At 43.3% G+C, this 16,669-nt stretch overlaps 1 protein-coding gene across 1 annotated transcript in view; it reads right to left on the bottom strand.

The window, feature by feature from the left end:
- QRFPR (pyroglutamylated RFamide peptide receptor) overlaps positions 1-16,669 on the bottom strand; it is a 527,635-nt gene that overhangs the window by 31,349 nt on the left and 479,617 nt on the right. The gene's annotated exons all lie outside the window — the stretch shown is intronic.

Below are 16,669 nucleotides of genomic sequence, written 5' to 3'. Positions count from 1 at the left end.
CGTGTCCCTGCCCCAAGTAGCACACACACATACACACACACACACACACACACACACACACACACACACACACACACACACACACACACACACAGATTTGATTCTTCACATACACACCTGAGAAAGGCTGGTACAGATTTACCTGCTATGTCCCATTCTGCCCAGAGTATAAGGAAGTTATCACTGCCACCAGACATTCCACAATCAGCTACTCTAATGCTCTTAACAAAGATTGTCTAATTATACTTTGTAATATTAATACTAATACAAATGGTAGTAGTTGACCAAGATGGCTAGACTTTCTAGAGTGGCCCACACAATGTCACCAAATAAATATAAACACTCTCAAAGGTTAAGTACTTTATACACGGACCAGCTACAATAAAATTTTTAAATATGTTTTAATAATAAAGAATAAAAAAGCATGAAAATACTGAATATATATTCACAGCAAACCACAGAGTTCAAATCACTGGAGATATTGAAAACAACATTATGGACAGGTTCAGACAAATAAAGAAAAACAATACCTGATCTAAGCTTCACTATATTTTCCCGATCGAAGCTAACAAAATTACTGCTCCCTAATAACTTACTTGGACAGGCAAAATGAAATACGTGAGAAGTTATTCTAGCAAGGCTACCAAACAGAATACTCCCTCTTCAGAGCTTACTACCTGTAAAATGTAATATCCAAGATGGCTTGCAGAATGACCTCATCTGGTCACCTGACTCTAGGCTCTCACAGTAATCCCCTTTGAAGCTGAGACAGAAATTTAGCATAGACAGCTACAATAAACATTTTAAATGTTTATGACATTTCCTGGGTGTTCCATTTTTTTACTGAGCTAATAAATAAAGGCTTCTTCCAGAGCTAACACCTCCAGTCCTATTTAGCAATGTGGGGTATCGTTTTAGTGGTTTAATAGCTCATTTACATTTCCCTTATTTTTCTTAAGGTTAACCTTTTCTGTCCCAATGTCCGCTATTAAAACATATACATTTGATTCAGTTACAACAATACATGTACATTTATTTTCATTCCAGCAAGGTGCACTGCTGATACATTTTAACACAAGCAAACATCACAAATACATTTTCAGTACAAGCATCTGTACAAATTAGTTTGATATACAAATGACATATAATTATTTACAAAATTCCAGCTAGCTGTGTTGGCACAAGTCATACATCTACTGTCCTAATCCTCCTGGCATGGCTGGAAATACCTCCTATTATCACACCTCTCCCCTTTTGAAGACTCAAGTTAGTTTTTCAAGTGACCCTTGAGAAATGTGGCTTGAGAGAAATAAGCATGTCTGTGAATATGTTACCCTATTCCCTGTCTTGAGATTCCATCTGCCTTGGCATTGCTGACCCCATTACAGTGCTGCACTGTCATACCATGTGCCTGCAACCCTAGACTCCACCATAGTAGCTTGGCATTTTGCTGGCTGGCTCCCTATATCCATAGACCCCCTTCAGACTCCTCCTGCCTCTTACTGCAAATACTTAGCACAAGGGCCTTCCTGTCATGGTAAGGTTTCATCATGTTAACATGGTACAGCTGTGCTACTGCCTCCTGTCTAGCTGTTCTACTATGTGGTTAACATCACTGACCTTCCTTACCACTTTGAAGGGTCCCTCCCAAGCTGCCTGCAGCGTATTGTGTCTGACAGGAATGAGCATCATCACCTGCTGTCTGAAAGCATACTCTCTGGCTCGAGCATTCCTGTCATACCAGACCTTTTTCTGCTGTTGGTCTCCTGCCAGGTTCTCCTGGGCTAAGCCCATGAGCTCCCTAAGCCTTATCCTGAGGTTTAGGACATCTGCCACAACAGATTCCTTGTGAAATTCACACTCACCCTCCCATTCATCACAAATTAAATCTAGAGATCCCCTCACCCTATGCCCATACAGCAACTGAAAGGGCGAAAAACCTGTGGATTCCTGGGGTACCTCACTGTAAGAAAACAGAAGACGGGGGCAAGCATTTGTACCACTGTCTCTTAAACTGGTCTGCAAATGCCCATAGCATGGTCTTAAGTGTAGAGGTTAACCTCTCCACAAGACCATTAGTCTGGAGATAGTGGGGGTTGTCTTTAGGTGCTTCACCCCACAGTGCTCCCACAGACAAGCCAGCAGGTCTGACATGAAACTGGCACCTCTGTCAGTCAGTATTTTTTTTGGGAAACCTACCTGAAAATCTCTAGCAAAGCATTTGCCACCTTCTCTGCCTCAATGGAGGACACAGCCAATTCCCAAGGGTATCTGTAGCAAACTCTACTACCACCAGGATATATGTCATCCCTGTGGAACATGGGGTACTCAGAGGCCCCACAATATTCACAGCTCCCTCTGAAATTGCTCCTTAATCACAGGCAGAAGCATTAAAGGAGCTTTGACCTTGTCTCCTGCCTTGCCTACATTTTGGTAGTGCTCACAGGTCCTGCAGTACCCTGTTACATCCCTGGTAATCCCAGGCCAATAAAAGGTATGTATAATACATCTCTTGGTATGCTTTATACATGCCCATATGAGCTGCAAAAGGAATGTCATGGGCTATGGCTAAAAGTGCCAGACGATAGGCTTTGGGCACTACCAACTGTGTATTACCTCACCTTATAGCCCTCCTCAGGGGTCTACTCTCTATACAGTAACCCTTTGTTCCAGTATACAGACTGTCCTTTTCCTTGAGAATCAGGTACCTACATAGCTACCTCTCTCAAACCTTGTAATGTAGGGTCTGATAGTTGAGCCTGTTTCAGCTCTTTGTGACTTTTCCCAGCTGCACTTTCACAGGAAATTTGGTATCTTCAGATAGCAGTGTCTCACTGTCAGCCTGGGTGCTACCACTCACCAAAGTGTTTGCAGACACCTTGTCCAAGGGAACATCAGTACCTACCAGCAACTGTAGCTCATCATCAGACTCACTGCTACAGGATAGCTCCCTCCCTCCCTGAATTAGCCATATCACCAGTCCTGTCTTCAGGGGTGTGGTCTGTCTGGATCTCCCCCAGGCTACCAGACCCACATGACTGTCTCCAAGCCTGACTGCATGTCACTGCAGACACACACAGTACTGCATTATCAAAATTATTCCCTATCAAGAAAATTGTAGGGATATTCTCAAACACACCTACTTGCTTGCTTCCTTTTCCACTCTCCCACTGAAGGTGGAACCTGGCCAATGGCATTTTGAATGGGATCCCTCCTAAAGCTCTGACTGGAGTGGACTACCCAAGCAAGTACTGCTCCTCTTTAATCACTGCAGGCTTCACAATGGTTATTTCAGAGTCTGTGTCTCTCTTGGTAGAGACCAGTTCTTCATCCACCAAGATAGGATACAACCCTTGGTGGTATTTTGGTACCCCTGCTGCCTCCAGTCAATTTATCACTGGCATTCTGTTATTCCCACTTACTGGCACCCCCACCTTTTGTTCCCCACCTTGCCTCCATGGACATCTATATGCTACATGGCCTCATTGGTTACATTTAAAATATTTAACCCTTGATCCTGACCATGTACCTGAACTAGTGGCTTCCCCTGTTACTAGTAGACTCTGTTGGGGTGGTTTAGGTTTCCCTCAATGGGTTCCCTTATATCCATGTGCAGTACTGGCTATCCCTTTCCTGTGCAGTGACACCCTGCTTGCTAAGTTGATATCGCCCTTCTTCCCCATTGCATCTGTATAGTCACATTCCCTGTCTGCCAACCAGATTTTCATGTCTTCAGGCAAAGTGCTAAGTGCTTGTTTCCTCACCAAAAGGTCTGCCAGCCCTTGAAAAGTGGTGACCTGACACCTTTTGAACCACTTGAGGATTCACAATGGGTATATCAGAGGCTGTGTCTCTCTTGGCAGTGGCCTGTTTTCCATCCAACAAGATAGGATATAAACTCTGGTGGTAGTTTGGTACCCCTGTTGTCTCTAGACAACTTAACACTGACATTATGTCATCCCCATTTGCTGGATCCCCACCTTTTGTTCCCCACCTTGCTTCTGTGGACATTTATATGCTACATGGCCCCACTGATTACATTTAAAACATTTAACCCTTGATCCTGGCAGTGTACCTGAACTAGTAGCTTCAACTGTTATTGGTGGACTCTGTTAGGGAGGTTTATGCTGCCCACCATGGGTTCCCTTATATCTATGTGCAGCACTGGGTATCCCTTTCCTGTGCAGTGATGCCCTGCTTGCTAAGTAGAGATCCCCTTTCTTCACCAGTTCATTTGCAGAGTTGAATTCCTGTCTATCAACCAGATTCTCATGTTCTCAGACAAAGTGCTAAAGGCTTGTTCCCTCATCAAAAGGTCTGCCAGCCCTTGAAAAGTGATGACCTGACACCCACTCACTCACCTATGAAAATAAGTGCTTAGTTCAATGATATAATCACATACACTTTCGTTTGCCTTGCATCTATGCTCACAAAACTTTTTTTTCTGTAAGTGTCGCGTATGAACATAAAACATTCAAATAAACATTTTTAACTGTAGCATAACTTAAGCAATCAGTATCAGACAATTTAGAAACAGCAGTTACAGCTTTACCATGGAGTAAGTGGGTCAGAAACCATACCCAGAACCCTTGGTCAACATTATACTGTTTATATACCCTTTCAAATATATGAATAACACTATCATAATTATCACTCTCTGTAAATTGTGGCAGAAATTTACTGACCTTTACTGCTTCTGAGGTTCAGCTATTCCCTTGCTCATTACCTCCATGACCCTGGTGAAGAGTCAGTATCTCCCTCTCATGTTGACACTACTTCTTTTTCTTTTGCCTCCAAATGCCACAGTCTCTCTGATGATTCTAGCTCCAAATGTTTGGCCTCCCATTCAAGTTTCTTTAACTCCATATGGTCCTCTGAGGAAAAGCTGAACTATCCTGTTATCGAGACCTGTATATCCCCAAAGCCAGCCTGGTTGTCTTCCTGGTTGCTGGTCTGTGCTGCAGCTGTGATTAAGGCTGCAATAATTTCCCCTTTAATCAGGCTGGCATGCACCAGTCCTTTGGCTTGTCAGCTTGCCATAATCCTCTGCTGACATTGTTGCCTGCTCTCCCTGACTAACTAAGCTAACAAAAAGTAAATAAATAAAACTATTGTGATATGAAACTCTGAATGTCTACTTTGTGGCTGCTTGAGAGAACACCTTTTTTTAGTGACAACTGGTTACAGGCTACAGGAGTTCAATTAATATCCACACCACTGCTCACCAATATGAGAGCATCTGATGGTCCCAACACTGCCAACCAATACGCGATGAGTGATGGTCCCATCAATGCCAACCAATATGTGATGTCCCCACATTAGGCCAGTAATGAAGGAGCCTGAATCCTCACCACTGACACTGGAGATGGATGTGCACTTGGAATACAAATGGGTACACTCAGTATTTCCAGATGCAGACCTCTCTGCATCAAGCACAATTTCCCTTAAGAGCACACAGGGAACACACTGAGCCTGGGGTCTGGATTTCTCTATAGTTGTCTCCCTCCAAGCCTCCAATAAGACTCCCAACTGGTACAGCTGTAGGGTTAGGTCCTCAGTCAAATGTCCAAGCCAAGTCCTCCAGCACTCTCTCTGTAAACCCAGTGCTTTGTGTCCCTGCCTCCAGTAGCTCACACACACACACACACACACACACACACACACACACACACACACACACACACACACACACACACACACACACACACACACACACACACACACACGCACACCATGGAAAGTCTTGCACAAATGCACCTGCCGCAACCCCTTCTGCCCAGAGTATAAGGTAGTTATCACTGCCGTCAGACACTCCACAATCAGCTACTCTAAGGCCCTTAACAAAGGGTGTCCAATTATACTGTGTAATATTAATACTAATACAAATGGCAGTAGTTAACCAAGATGGCTAGGCTTTCCAGAGTGGCCTACACAGTGTCACCAAGTACTTTCTACAAGGACCAGCCACAGTAAATGTTTTGGATATATTTAATAATAAATAATAAAAGAGCATGAAAATACTGAATATATATTCACAGTAAACCATAGTGTTCAAATCACAGGAGATAATGAAAAGAACACTGATGGACAGGTTCAGACAAATAAAGAGAAACAGTATCTAAACTAAGCTTCACTATATTTTCCTGACTGAATCTAAAGAAACTAGTGTCTCCTAATCACTTACTTGAACAAGGCAATATGAAATACATGAGCAGTTTTTCTAGTCAGGCTCCCAAACAGAATACTCCCTACTCAGAGATTACTCCCTGTGAAATATAATATTTAAGATGGCTTGCTGAATGACTTCATCTGGTCACCTGACTCTAGGTTCCCACAGTAATCCCCTATGAAGCTGAGACTGGAATTAAACATAGACGGCTACAATACACATCTTAAATGTTTATGGCAGTGCCTGGGGTTTCCTCTTTTTACTGAGCTAAAGAAGAAAGGCTTCTTCCAGACCTAACATCTCTGGTCCTATTCAGCACTGTGGGGTAATGTTTTAATGGTTTTACAGCTCATTTACATTTCCCTTATTTTTGTTAAAATAAGCCAGCAGGTTACCCTTTGCTGTCCCAGTGTCGTCTATTAAAACATATACATTTAATTCAGTTACAATAATGCATGTTCATTTCTTTTCTTTCCAGCAGGGTCCACTGTTGATACATTTTAACACAAGCAAACCTCACAAATACATTTTCAGTGCAAGCATCTGTACAAATCAGTTTGATATACAAATTACATACAACTATTTACAACATTCCAGATAACTGTGTTGACACAAGTCATACATCCACTGCCCTACTCCTCCTGGCATGGCTGGCAGTACATCCTATCATCATAATTTGTATTGATTACAAAAATAGTTTCTGGCTCCTTTTACCCATCAAGTTAATTCTGCTTCTCTAATTTATTGAGGTGAAATAATATGGTAGCTATATCTAAGCCCTTAAATGCATATAAGGTATACAGCCTGTAATGTTCTTAAATAAATGGTCATATATAAATCCAAGTTAATTAATTCCTAAAAGGAAGAATGATTGTTGCTGCAGTAACTGGACATGCTGGCATGATTATTGTAATATTGTGAATGAGTTCATGTCAAGAAAGACAGCCAGGAATTATATAAACATGCATTGTGCCAAACCTCTGAAGAGATAAGATAAATAATTTAGTAAAATATGATTAACTATAAATAGATATTATGGAATTTACTATGTATCAAAGACTTATAGCAGCTGTTGTGATGTTCACTGTGAAAACAGAGTTGCTATAGAAACATAAGGCATATATTGCATACAGATTCCATACAGATACTTCAGCCAATCAGTTTTGTGCAGAATTAGTTGAGGTAGTGTTGAGACTGTGGCCCATACCTAGATCTTGCAAAGGAAAATAAGCATCATCAAGGTTCTTCAACCCCCCCCCCCACCATTAGCACCATCACCAACTAAAATATGAGAAGTTAAACAAAAAGCTTTACATGCAGAACTATGAACTGCATAGGAATGAAGTAAACATTAATGTAATATGTTCAAATGCATTGGATTTGATCATATTATTACTTGAACAGCTTCTGCATGCACTCATAGCTGTAATATTTACTACACATGGACAGTAATGCACAAATTGTAATAGCAATGAGGGAAAAACACAGAAGACTTACTCCGGGACTCATGACTTGCACCAGGTGCAGGTGTAGCGTCGACGGTCTAACACCAAAGATGGCCGCCGAGCGATTCAGGTACGAGCTGTTCCCATGTGCACTACCTGCATATGCTACACCCGTACAACTCCTGAGCCTTGTATGCTAATTACCCCATGTGCAGCAGTGTAGCATGCAAATGAAGGTATGTAGTGATTCAGGAAGTGGTGCAGGTGTAGTGTAAGCATGCAGAAATGTAAATCGTAGAAAACGGTTTACATTTTTGCAAACATAAAATCAGAGCCATGACAGCCAACCAAACACATGTATTATATTGTTAATATATGCCAATGGCTAAATATATAGCCACTGGCATAAAAAACATGTACAAAATATAAAATTAACATTTAATATATATAGTCACACTATTGCAACGTGGAAGCGCAGGGCAGTGTTGCACAAAGGGGATTGCAAGGAATATATAAAAATATAGAATAAAACTGCAATGAAACACATATCATGATTTCCCCATAATAGTCAATGGCAGGCATGCTACACCATACTCATGGCACAAGGGTTGCTAAGGGGCAGTGACAGTGTTATGCACAGTAGCTAGGAATTAGTAGGCAATGCCATACGAATGAGAGGAGTAATAGTAAATTGCAGATTCCCTGCTGGTGTAAGGATGCACCTCACAGCGTAGTGTTATAACACTGAGGTGAGCCCTTGAGATAAAGATAACATCAAGAGAGGGGTGTGTCTCCATTGCTGTAAGCACATTGGAGCATTGCTAAACCGGTCTGCCCCTAGCTAGGCAAAGCTGCAGGATAGGGGTGTGTCGAATTTCCCATAGCTATGCTTAGCTGACAGAACACAAGGTAACTGAGTATGCATGTGAACGGAGATGAAAACGCTTGTAAACCTGGTAAACGGGTATGCGCAGTGCACACTGCAGCTGAAACAAGAAGGATATAGAAAAGAAATAAGGAAATGCTGCAGCAGTGAAATTGGAGTACAGATGACTAATTAACATCTAGGAGCCTACAGTGGGCCACTGACAACAGCTAGCAAGGCTGCAAGCAGCTACCTGCAGAACAGGGAAGAGGAGGGGCTGTACTGCAAAGAAAACACCAAAGTGTCAAAGCAGAACAAAGCCGATATGCAGTATATCAGCTACAAGGCACATTTCGCCATAACTGGGTAGGGAAAGTACAAAACAAGAAAGACGGCAGGTGGATGCATGCCTGATAATGGGAGGGGATACATGTCTAAAAGTGAATTAAAGGACAACAGATTAATCAAGGCAGTCAAGTAGATCTTCACAGTAAAGGCCCCACACTTTCTGTACTCATTGCAAAACCCATAATTAAGACACATAGCAGCTGGAATAGCTCATACACACCCACTTACATCAGCAGCATCCATAGCACAATACTATAAAGTGTGAAAGCACCTCACACACATTTGTTTATTCCCATACACTCTGCACCAGTAGTGTATACAGACGGGGAACTTTTATTATGTACATGTTAGGGGCTGCCATAGCTTTGATCCACCAGCATGTGTTGGAGACTGAAGGTGGTATGGAGGATGATGCACACGACCACCGCAGGCACCAGAGGAGGAGGCGAGTGTTCAGACCCAGGGTAACCTACCAGGGTCTACATGATCTGGAGATAGTACAGCATTACAGGGTGGACAGGGACACCTTACAGCAACTTGTGGAGCTGTGCTGGCCACACCTCAGAGCCAGAACAAACAGAGGGGAACCCATCCCAGTGGATACGAAGGTATGTGTAAGCCTGAGAATACTAGCTACAGGTACCTTTCAAAGACCAACTGGGTATATCATGGGGATCTCACAGGCATCATCATCCAGGGTAATACACCAGTTCCTGGGTGCCATGTTACCACATGCCAGTGAGCACATACTTTCCCTGAATGCAGGAGGAGTTGGCCAGCAATATGCGTCTCTTCCACCATGTGGCAGAATACCCAGAGGTACTGGGTGCAATAGACTGCACACACATACACATCAAGTCACCACCTGGTGAGCAGGGTAGGCACTACATAAACCGCAAGGGATACCCCTCTATCAACTGCCAGGTCATGTGCAATGCCCAGGGGATTATTATGGATGTGTGGGCTGGCAGCCCTGGAAGCTATAACGACTCCCATATCTGGCATGCCTCACAGCTGTATCGGTTATTTGCCAGGGGGGACCTCCCAAATGGCCACCTGGTGGGGGATGATGGTTCTGCACTGGAACCAGAGATGATGACTCCCATCAGAAATGCGCACACACCCATGCAGGAACGCCATAATGAGACACACGCACAAACCAGAATCATCATAGAGCATGTGTTTGGGATGCTGAAATCATGGTTCCATTGCTTGGACATATCTGGTGGAGTCTTGCAGTACTCTCCAGGCACATGTGCCCACATCTTCATAGTGTGTGCCATGCTACACAACATGGTCCTGCGGAAACAATTGCAGCAGGGGCAGAATGGTGAAGGCCCTCACAGCCCACCACCATTGCCAAGGGTCCCACAGGCACAGAGGTACTCACACCATGAACACCCTGAGCCAGCCCCAGTAGGCAGAGGGAGGTGTGCCCAGTATGCCCATGCCTTGGCAAAGAGGGAATGTATAGCACACACACTGACAGTGTAGGCACCTAGGGACTGACACCTTTCTCCACCTGCACACACAGTAAAAATGGATGGCACACACACAAGACCACCTGTAAATTGTCATGTATAGGCAGTCTACTGTATGCATCCAACATACACAGCCCTAAACAATTGTACACACAACAGCCACTGGCACAAGGTAAGTCAACACCTGAACAGTAAATTAAGCTATCGACATGTGCAGATACTGTATGCATAGATTCATAGGTAGGTACTTGGTCAACTGCCAGAGGCCATTCATAAGGCCAGCCAAAATGTGTCAGCTTTTGCCACCCCATTGATTCATTAACTGTCCCTCTGTGGAGCGGAGCCAATGGCGGGATCCCTGGGGTGCATCTACTGTTCCCCATCCACCCTTCAAGGTTTCTCTTGCAGAGTGTTAGTGAGGGGTTCTGCATAATCTAGTTAGGGATGTTGTTCCAAAGTATGGGGAGTGTCTGTGACAGGAAGCTGTCCCTCTAGCATCTTCTAGTTATTGTTGTGGCAAGGTCAGCTCAACACAGTGTGTGGCTCACTATGACATGGATTCCCATAGGTGGAGCATATCCATCAAGCCTGAGTTCGACATGGCTGTGTTGGCCAGCGGAGATCATCTCTGGGTAAACAAGATGCCACTGAGTAAAGCAGGAGTTTATTCAGTCTGGATGCATAGGCCATATGTTGGAGGCCAGTATTCCCCTTGGTGAGGTACATTCGTGGACCGCCTAGCTGTTGGACGTGTCCTCTGAGGTACATCCCACATGGGTTATTGTACCCTGTGATTGGACTGATGAGTGATGCGTAAAGGGGCACTATAACCCCAGTATGTCTAGATAGGAATCCTTTAGTAATCAGATGGCCTACATCGAAGGATGTCCTAACCACTGTGGAGATATGATTGTCAAAGGGGAGATCACTATCTACCTTAGTCCCCAGATACCCCATTACCTCATCTGTATTAAAGCGGCTGCCACTCATGTGTTAATATGTGGGTGCCAATTCCACAATGGAATGACCGTGCAGTTAGTGGAACTTGGCTGGAGGCCGTGTCGTTGGTACCCCGTGATGTTCTCCGTGAGGCCCCTTGAAGGATGTCTATGTCAGCTGGACTAGCAGTCATGGCTCCCAGTTTGCAGTCATTGCCAAACATGGTCTGTCATAGTCCACCTGTGTTTGCCTGTACATCTGAGATGTATATGCCAAACAGTAAGGGCTCTCAGGACTAAGTCCTGTGGGACACCAGTCATGACTGTCCAAGATTTGGACCTGGAGACCGCTAGTCGTACCATGTGGGATCTGTGTGTAAGCCTGTTGGCAAGCCAACCTGTGATGTATAAGTGAATGTACAGGCTGATGTGTTTATCAATAATACCTGAGTGGGGCATGGTGTCAAAAGCCTTGGTGAGGTCCAGGTAGTATGTGTGAACAACCTCCCCTGTCATCTAACATCTTGGTGATTGTATGTAAGAAGTCAAACAGGTTCAGTAGGCATGAACTGCACTCAACCAAGCTAACCTGGGTTGGGTCACATGTTCGGAGGTTACCAATGTCATTGTTAATGAGTGCCATGAGGATGCGAAACATAACATTGCAGACCAGGCTAGTCAGGCTTATGGGGTGGTAGTTACCATGGTCAGTTGTGATTCCACCTTGATGGAGTGGAATAACCTTTGCCACGCACCATTGTATGGGCATGTAGCCTGTGGGGAGGCTGAGGTAAGAATGCTTAATTAAGTGGGGGCAGGTTGTCTTGTATAATTTGCAAGATGCAGTCTGGGTCAATATCTGCCTCCATTGATGCTGTGTTCTGCTGTTAGAGAGGGCCATTTCCACCTGTGTGTTTCTGATGGTTGGGATACTGTACCTTTCGGGTAGTGTTGTGGGCTATTTAGGGGGTGAGGTGTGCACAGAATGTATCTGCAAGGATGTTGGTGATATCAGTAGGGACAGCATGTTTTGTGCTATATTTCACCGGCTCAGTGCAAATCTGTGTGTCACCATGTAGATCCTTGACATAGCCAAAGAAGGCTTTGTGGTTATCTTTCAAATCCTTGCATATTCTCCTGCTGATGTTAGCCTTGGATGATGTCATGAGAGACCTGTGTATCATACTAATAGTGGTCACTGATGTCTGCCCTTCATGGGATTTGCTGTGTGTCTGGAACACTGTCCTACTTTTGTAGTATAACCTGTTTATTGCAGAGGTCCACCAGACCGGTGTCCATGTCTAGGAGGAGTGAGTCTTGGTTTGCCAGTGATGGCATGATCCATATATATCAGTGTAGGTGTTTATAGACTGCATTTGTAAATCTGTCTGTATCTTGAGTCGTGTTTCACCTTAGTGTGGGGGCTGTGAAACCCCCACCCCTGTCACTAGTAGTGTAAATTTAGCTGTAGGAAAGGTATACACTGTGGTATCCATGGGTGGGGGAGATGCTAGGGTGTGGAAACAGTGAATTGTTCATGGTCAGCTCTAACCAGTAACCAGTTAACCACCGCTGTGGTGCACCTGTTGCCCATGTTGGTGATGACCACATCTAGAAGTTTCTACCCCACGTTAGGGAGGTTACCACCTGATACAGGGCATATGAGGTGATACACTCCAGGAAGTGCTGGGCCTGGAAGTGAGTACCGGAGTACATTTCCCAGTTAATGGTATGGTAGTTGACATCGATCAATGCCAGGGTGTGCATTAGGACTGTCATGTTCTCCACTGTTTCCAGGTAGGTGGTGTGGAGGTCCTGGGTCATGGAGGGTAATCCATAGCAGGCCACATTCCACATTGCAGTTGTGGCTGATGTTAGCTGCACATGGATGATCACAGAGGTATCATGCTGCCCCACTAACCTGGAGGTGTAGGTATCCCTGATGAATATGGATACAGCCCATCCATGTCTGTCAGTCCATGTTCTGTGGCTGAAATGTGTGGTATGGGTTGTAGTCTGGTAGTGCTGGTGTGCTCTCAGGAGCCTTAAGACAGATTTCAGTTAATGCACAGATGTTGATGTTGTCCATCCTGAGGAGTGCTGTGAGTGCATCCATGTTGTGATCACAACCCCTGGTGTTGAGTAACATAATTCTCACTGAATCTGCTATTGTGCTGTTTACGGAGCTGGTATTCACCTTCGTGACTCTCCTAAATAAGGCACCATGGGGGTGCCAATAGCCTTGGCCAGTATTCCAAAGCCTAAGGCTGGCACATAGCCCGGTATGGTATCACTGCATTCATGTTCCCCATCTGTGCTTGTTTTTCATCTCCCCTGTAGGTAACCTACTAGTAAGCAATACAAAGCCTTAAACTTATACAAGTCTTCTAGCTTCCAAGATAGGCTTTTGGAGTGACTAAATATCAGTGTTCTGTATGTTCTTGCTGTACTCAACTGTTTCATGACTACATGGTGAGTTCTCACTGTATATTGTGATCTGAAGGTCTGTTTAGTCACATATTATGGCTATGATGGCCTGCACTTTAAAGGTTCACAGATAGCCTACTACCTATCTGCCCAAGGACAATTAGAAGCATAGCTACAGTGTGTTGGACTTCCCCACACCATTGATGAAGTAACTGAGCCTCTGTCAAGCATAGTCAATGAAGCAATTCCAGGCAGATTTGCTGGTAGCTGTTGAAGACTGGGGTTGTGGAGGGTGATAGGGGCACTTAGTGATCTAAAGAGGGCATGTTAATATGGCAAATCAACACCATTCAACTCCCCCAACAGGTCTTGCAGCTATCAAACTGGGCAGGCTCTCTCACCACCTGGATGTATGGTTCTGGGACACATGATTCCATGGATGTATAGTCTGTTACCCATTCAGACAACAAGGTTTCCCTTGAAGTGTGCCAGTGAGGGGCTATGCCTAATGTAGTTAGGAATGCAATGTATTGTCTCACAGTGCATTTGTTATATGTTGTTATTTCAAGAGTATGTGAAGCTCAGTGAGTTTGGGGGCCTCCGCCCTTTGCTTAGCCTAGCTTACACATAGAAATAATCTAAACATGAAATAGGTGGAAGCAACGCTAATGTCAACAGTGTAATGGTTACAGCATCCGCATAGTATCTGTGCATTCAAGGTTACAATCCCAATTAAGGCAGGGATGTTTATCATGTGCAAATCTATACCTTAACCACAGCTTGCATATATAGGTAGTAATCATCTGTATAATAAACATTCAAAACACCCATATAAACTCATGTGTGCTAGAGAATACAGTCAACAGAGAATGTAATGTTATGTCAGCACATAGTGAGATGTTACTTCACTGACATGTATATATCCGGAGTAGTTAGCGGATGTGGCCGTGTTTGCACGCACAGGTTATGCATTACAAAGTTTGTTTAACTGTGTTTAACCGCTGCTATAAAATCACACAAACACTTTTAAACATGCTTAGAACTGCTTAAATGAGCCTTATTCTGCACTAAAAAACATTTGTAAAGCATTGCAGGTGTAAAACCCTGGACCATGCACACTATAGACATGGGACTTACCACAAAGCCATCTGAGGTGTACACATGTTTCATGGTCTTGAGACTACACCTTATACCATATGCATTTCACTGTAATGATCACAAATGGGACAGTCACTTTGTGAACATATGTACAGCACATTGTAATGTACTGTAGTTTGTGAACCAACACATTCCAGTCTACAGATGTATTACTGTTACAAACTAATATGAAATATATATTATATATATATATATATATATATATATATATGTCAGTGATGTCTGCACACACACACATATATATATATATATATATATATATATATATATATATATATACACGGTTCCCTATCAGAAGCCTGAAACACTATAAGCCTGAAAATCAAAATCCTGAAAACTATAGACTGAAAGACCAAAATCCTGAAAGACCAAAATCCTGAAACTCAAAATCCTGAAAACACAAATAATGCTAATATGTCACTATAAAGACACTAATATCTACCAACTGACCCTGACCCTAACCCTAACCCTAAGGTCCGTCACTATCGCGACACTCACCTGACCCGGCGCCTCTAACCCTAACTCACTTAAACCACCCCTAACCCCAATATTTGTCACTATTGCATACATGCCTAACCTGCGCCCTAACCCTAACTCACTTAAACCGCCCCTAACCCTAACATAAAACCAATCAAGACACTTACCTGAACCCAATGCATGACCCAACACCACAGGGCTAACAATAGCAAAGCCACAATGACGTCAGTATGTCCATTTTGTGTTTTCAGGATTTTGAGTTTCAGGATTTTGGTCTTTCAGGATTTTGGTCTTTCAGTCTATAGTTTTCAGGATTTTGATTTTCAGGCTTATAGTGTTTCAGGCTTCTGATAGGGAACCATATACACATATATTATACAGTTACATCAATAGCCATATAGATAAACATCTATGAACACACTAGGTGACGCAGAAGCACTCCAAAGGAATTGGAGTGTACACAAAACACATGCAGCTCTGGTATTATAACAATTAATATTAACCTAATTCACCATAGAAGGGGTGGTTGTTGTGTATGTGAAGATTGAGGTGGGGGAGGAATGATGGGTAATGCAATCATGCATCAAGGAGGGCCTGGGTCGGATGGCCAATAAGTGAACTGGAGAGACATACATGGAGTATGGGGACAATATAAAAAGGACACAAAGCAAGAACCTTTCTTATTCATAATACACCCTGTCATGTCACATTGCAACACCTAATTTCACAAACATATAAACATTAACATGTATCAGACATATGTACACCAACTGACTGTCACATTTGTTTTCAGTAATGAGGAATGTCTGTAGTACAATGTATATTCTAAACACCATAACATTCGTACATATCTCAGATGCCTTAGTGATAAAGTCAGTGACTGTGGTGTTCATGGTCTCTGGTTCAAGACCTAAAAGGGCTGTTAGGTTATTTTAAGGTACAAAGCACAACGAAAAAGTTGAGGTAAAAAACACACCTTTATCAAACACAGGTGTTTGATAAAGGTGTGTTTTTTACCTCAACTTTTTCGTTGTGCTTTGTACTTTTGACTCTGCAGCAGTATATACTTGGTGTTCCTTAGGTTATTTTAAGGGCCAGAATAAGGGCTTTTGGATGCAGGTGGATTAAAGCACTCTTAAGCAGTTGTAAGCGGGTTTCCACATGTTTGAGCGATGATAAGCGGCGCCGAAATACGGTAAATGGAGAAGAGCTTTTCACGTTTGACCTTTGCTTAATGTCACACAGACCATGGGCAAACCTGCTCACAACTGCATAAATGTGCATTATTCACACTTTCCCTACCAGTGCCTGCTCTGAGAGGTAAAATAATAACACCTTTCAGGAAAACATGTAAATTGGCC

The sequence above is a fragment of the Protopterus annectens genome, chromosome 2.part0 (assembly GCF_019279795.1).
Source record: "Protopterus annectens isolate FY-2018-M chromosome 2.part0, PAN1.0, whole genome shotgun sequence".
NCBI lineage: Eukaryota > Metazoa > Chordata > Ceratodontiformes > Protopteridae > Protopterus > Protopterus annectens.
The sequence above is the reverse complement of the archived record's forward strand: the minus strand, read 5'-3'. Positions and strand labels throughout refer to the sequence as shown.